The sequence below is a fragment of the Aplysia californica genome, unplaced genomic scaffold, assembly GCF_000002075.1.
Source record: "Aplysia californica isolate F4 #8 unplaced genomic scaffold, AplCal3.0 scaffold00058, whole genome shotgun sequence".
Lineage (NCBI taxonomy): Eukaryota > Metazoa > Mollusca > Gastropoda > Aplysiida > Aplysiidae > Aplysia > Aplysia californica.
In genome coordinates, this window is record NW_004797328.1 from 381,324 (window position 1) to 387,122 (window position 5,799).

Sequence of the window (5,799 nt, forward strand, 5' to 3'; positions counted from 1 at the left end):
TATATAAATAAATAAAAAGGGTTTAGTAGAAGAAAATCCATGGCGTTACAAACCTCAAAATGTAAATCTGAGCTTCAAGACATTGATTGAAGCCACTGAAATATGGATAGAAACTGACTTGATCTGCATGAAACAAGAATACTTTTACGGTATACTAGAAAACAAACTGAAAGTGAGAAGCAACCACCTCTTAGCCCTGCTCCTGAACACCAACCAAAGACCTTCTTTTCACACACATGCATGCAAAGTCACGACGTACACTTGCTATGTAAAAATGTGAAACCTGTGTGTTGTCAATTGATACCTTACTAGTGACGCTGTCCCATGCAGATGAAGTCTAAAATCAGATGCTGTACACTGTACTAAACACACAGCCACATACATTGAACAAATTTAGCCCATGACAATTTCCGATCCGATTCAAAAGTTCTTCTCTTCTTTGCTCTTCTCTGCTCTCAGAGAACTGTGTCAAATGCTAATTATAGAAATTTGAGTCTAGCTGGGGTGAAGGTGGAAAAGAGGAAAGGGGAAAGGGGCGGGGAGGAAAAGGGTGTATTGTTTTAAGCCCCATTTAGACGTACAGTTCGCTGATCGACAAACAGTTGAAACAGACGAGACGCTGATAGTTCGCAGGAAGTACGAAAGGGGCAGTGTGCTCAGCCAGGTGTGGCCCAGACCCTGACAGCCGAACGGGACCCTTCCCACTCCTCTCTAAAATTCCCTCTATAACATTAATGGGCGGAACAAAGGATCGCTGGTCCAGGGTCCAAGCCAAGTAAGGTAACTCTGGGAAGTAGGTGACGAAGAGAACACAGAACAGAACCATGGATGGCTTAAAACACAATAGAAATAATTATGCTAACAATAGAAGTACAAGCAGTAATAAAGGACAGGTCGATGTATTACTACTGTAGACGTGTCCTTCCTTTGTAAGTAACAGAGAAGCCAATCGGCAATTAGAAGCCGTCTTTTTAGCTCTATGGGCAAAAGCTGAATTCGCCCAGAGGCTGACGTCACTGCTGCGCGGGCGATGTTCGGAAAGGCCTCGCGCAGATAAGTTTCACATTGTGACAGGGGTGATTTACATATGAGCCGGTGAGATAAACAAAGATGAAGGAACGAGTCTCTGTAGTGCGACATCACAGCTAAGAACCACTATTGTCTCTCAGAGCCCATTCAAAACGGCCAAGATCTTTTTGAATGTTGATTAGATATATTCATGTGTATTTACTTGAAAGTAAAGAAAAAGTATCGTCAGCAATCAATCTCTTGTCCACTGTACAGCCAACAAAAAGTGACTGGCGCCACCGGTCCTGCCCAGTGAAAGAACCGCGTCTGATAATATGTCTGAGCTGAGAATTCAATAAAAGGGAAACAAACGTTCAAGTAAAAAATAGTTAATAGTTTAAATTGAGCTAACGTCAATGAACTACCAACAAATCAGACAAAGAAAAATGCTAAAAAGCAGAAAAAAAGACAATTTCCATGTGTTCTTCTTATTCTGACAGGATGACTTTCCATGCCTTGAGGTATGGGGATTAGTTCTGTGCCTGCAATATCAACCTGCCCCTGTTTACTTTATAATATCCAAAACTGTTCACTAAATATACCTCTAATTTCTGAGGGGATTTTTAAAAGAAAATTGGGGCAATTCTGTTGGTGAACAGGAAACTGACTATAATATCGTTTACTATCTCTTGGTCTAGACTGTGTTTGCCTCTCAGTCAAATGGTTCCTAGATTTTGAATCTTGCCAGAATTGCAAAAATTTTAATCACTAAAAATGTTCTTTCATGAAGTCCTCCTTTCCTGCTTTCTAGTTATCTATTGTTATCCTAGAGTCTCTGATAATATCACTATGTGTTAGTTTTACTTCAATCCATTGCCACCAGTGCTTGCATTTCATGGGACTACAGTTGGTGGACCAAATAAAAACAGAGGAACCTTTATTCTTTGCTGGCCATTCAATCAAGGCGGCATGCAGTGGTCAAATCAATTTCACAGCTCAGTTCAACTTAGAGTTTTAGGTGTATCCTTGTACTTGTGGTAGATTTTAATTATTATATAAATACAATCAAAGCAAGCATTTCTGCTCTTGAGACTCCAAATAGAACGGACACAGTAGGTTAAATTGTCTGGTTATTTTACTAGACGCTCTGAAGTCGGCAAAACTAAATTGTGAATTTTTTTTGACAAGTGTGAATGGAAAAAAAAAATCAATATTTAAAAAAAGGCTGGAGAAAAACTGTCGAACTTTTCAAACAAACTGAATCAGGACTGAGCAGGCAAAGCATTTTTTTCATCTTTGACAAGCCAAAGCCATCCAAAGGAAAGAAATTCCTCTAAGTTCTGTTTCTGGGTTGAGCAAGTTTCCATCTTAGACAGAGGTAGAGGAATTTATCAAAGGAGGGGCAGGGGGATCATAATGGACAGGTCTACATCATGGACAGGTTTCTGTTGAGTAGATGCTGAGGCAGGTTCGACTGGATTCTATTGGCCTATAATATTACTAAAACCTGACCCTAGACCTGAACAGAGTACAATACGCCACACCTTAGTAGAGACAATGTTAAAGTTCAGTGTTAAAATGTGAGCAGCAGTAAATTATTTGACTGTGGCTATGCGTACAGCCCTCCAGTACGATAGCCTCATAGCTATGCTCACGGCCTTGATAATCGTCCAGCTGGACCATGTCACTTTATTGATCGATATCTTGGCCAAGACAAAGATCACGTTAACAAGATAGTTCACCCCTCTATAATCGACCCAATCAAAAAAGTGCCCTCAATATCTGGTGGCGTCCTCTTCGAAAAAGTGCGGACTTTGCGATCAAGTTAACCTACTAGTGTGAAAATATATTTTAATAAAAGTGAAACTACCAAACTGTGCTATTCCCATTCTTCTTCTGGTGAAACGAAAGAGAGCTTCAAAACAAAGATTGCAGCGTCATCTGAACCAATGTGCGGACTTCCGTTGACACCTTTTTGGCGGAGTGAACTATTTTGTTTTATGTACGATCTTTGGCCAAGAGACGCTCTATGAGGTCAAGATAACTTGCAACGTCATTGGTCACTAGATTATTTATAACTTTGACCTGTAATTTACTACGTAATTTTCCATACAAGGAATGCTGAAATTTTCCATTGAAAATGGTCAGCGTCTATGCCCTTTATAGCTGCACACTTCCCAATAAAAAAAGTAGGTCATCTATCTTGCGCACTTCCCAGGTAGCCTGGCTCACGCCCTTTATAAAGGGCCTGCGCGCTTCAAGGGTTTTAAAAGTCTGTGTATACTTGTAGTGTCCTGTTTGATAGTTTATGTGCCGCCTACAAAGCCTAGCTTATTATGTGAAGTGGAGGGCCATACACATAGCCTCGATGCTATGCGTATGGGAGGGCAGTAAGCAGCGACTTCGAAATTATTTTTGATCATGATGTATCTATAGGCCTACCAATGTCAGTTTTGTCATTGACTCGATCTCATCAATTTAAATTTAAAGACTTACATCTAGATAGGGTATTTTTATAGTATCCCTCCCGTTTCGCATATTTCCCATTTTGTTTTTTACTGACATATTTTGGGCCGATAAAGACGATTATCTATTATCTATTTGTGGGGGCCGAATTTTGCTATTCAAAAGGCTTTTTAATGGCTGCATCGATCGACATGCGGTTTTCGCCAAAAAAATTCTTTAAAATATTTTCCAGAGCATGGCGCCCTTGGTTTTTTCAGTTTTGAGTCAGTTTTGCTGCAAAAAGCAAAATTTCTTTATTTCGCCGATTGCTTTTGTAGGCCGACGCTTCTGTCTCTGTAATTTTAGAAATTCCGGAAGTGATATTTCGCGAGACGCATTTTGTTTTGAGAGTATAGATCTAGACCTTATAATTTTTTGCATCTCTCAAGAATTATAGCCCCATTCCAGTAGAGTGTATAAAGTAGGCTAATGACTTTTAGTTGATAAATGCATCCATCATTCCTTTTATCGAAAGGGGGCCCAGCTAGTGTTATTTAAATTTGTAGTAAATTGTTAGTTTTCAAGTTATTTACGTTTAAATACCGACCTCTTTCATGTATCATTCCGTATATTTTGTCGCGTCATTTTGCCGTGGTTACGCATACGCATGCTGTGTGCCGCTATTACGCGTGCCCATGTCGTGTTTCCGTACGCTCCCGCCATTGATTTTGGATGAGAATTCAGTGCTAGTTGCAGAAGTTGACATGGACACATGCAATTCCTGCGACTTGAACGTTTACAAGACCATCACGACATTTTACCAAAGCGACGAGAGTGCTATAGCTTTTCTTCGAGATCACAGTGTTCTAGCGAAAGAAGTTGTGTGTCCTAGGAGCCAGCATCAGTGCACTTACGGAGACAGACCACATTTGGAGGTGCAGGGCAAGTTTCGTCATTTCCAAGACCAAGAAGAGGAGATACTGCAACTTCAGTGTTTCTGATTACAAGGGAACTTTTCTATCTTCTTGTCACTTCGCTCCCTGGAATCTTCTTGTTAATCATTTCTTAAGCCGTCACTGGGATCACAAGACTCTGCACGAGTGTTTGGGTTTATCACCGAATACTACAGTGCACTGGCGGTAGTTTTGTTGTGAGGTGACCAAGGAGTGGTTTTCCATGCAGAAGGCAATAGGAGGAGAGGGTGTGGAGGTGGAAGTGGACGAGACGCTGATAGTTCGCAGGAAGTACGAAAGGGGCCGTGTGCTCAGCCAGGTGCGGTTGTTTGGTGGGATTGAGTGCAACTCCAAGCAATGGTTTGTTATTCCTCTTACCGGAGACGTTGGTGAGAGGAGGGACAGTGCTACCCTCATATAGCGCAATTAATTCTCCCAGGGAGTGTTATTTAATATACTCTGACGCCTGGAGAGCATATATAGTTCCCTTGGACAACTCGGATACACGCACCGGTTCATAAATCGTTCAGAGAGTTTTGTGGACCAAGACAATCCACAGATCCACACACAGAACGTCGAGAGACTGTGGAGGGACATTAAAAAGCGGGTGAAGCGGCCAGGAATTTGCTCCCGATACCTCAAGCAGTACCTCGCGAAGTATTTGTTTGTCAAGTCCACTCAGGTCCTTCACCACTTTTTTGTGGAAGCAGGGAAGCTGTATTCCCCCATGTCTGACAAGGATCGTGGACCTCCTGAACCAGAAGTTTTGTCGGATGACGAATAAGGTCAGTTTTTTTTAAAGTTAAAGTTAAAGGCTCAGTTTTAGGCTTTTTTTGTGTAATTAAGGTTTAGATTTAGAATTTTTGGGGGGATAAAGGCATGCTTTTGTAGTCATTAGGCAGGTTTCAGGGGGTCTCCCCCTGACATGTCAGTACTTAATAGCTGAGTAGTAGGGCGGGTAGGGGGGATTCAGGGGGGTCTCTCCCCCCTGACAAAATTTTAATGAACAGATCTACCGGTCCTCGATTCTCCATTGAGAGATATTAAAAACGGGGAAATCATGAATTCCTAAGGTTGAGACACAGGCAAAGTCAGTCCGCTGGTCCGGTATTCTTCAATCTTACCGATAGTTTGTCTATATCTGTCGTCTTTACCTCTCCTCTTTCTTGTCTTTGAATATATTATACTCTTTGTAGTCTCTCTATACTCTATAGTAGTGAAGCCCGAAACGTTTGTCTCTAGTTTTCACCTGTTTGTGTTGCAAGCGCCGTAAAACTCCTACTAAGACAAAACTGTGTTGCTGGTGGCATGGCGAACTTAAATGGGAGGTAAAGCGAACGAAGTGGGGTAGGGGTCGGGTGGTGGTTGTGGAGGGGGTGGTGGTTGTGGAGGG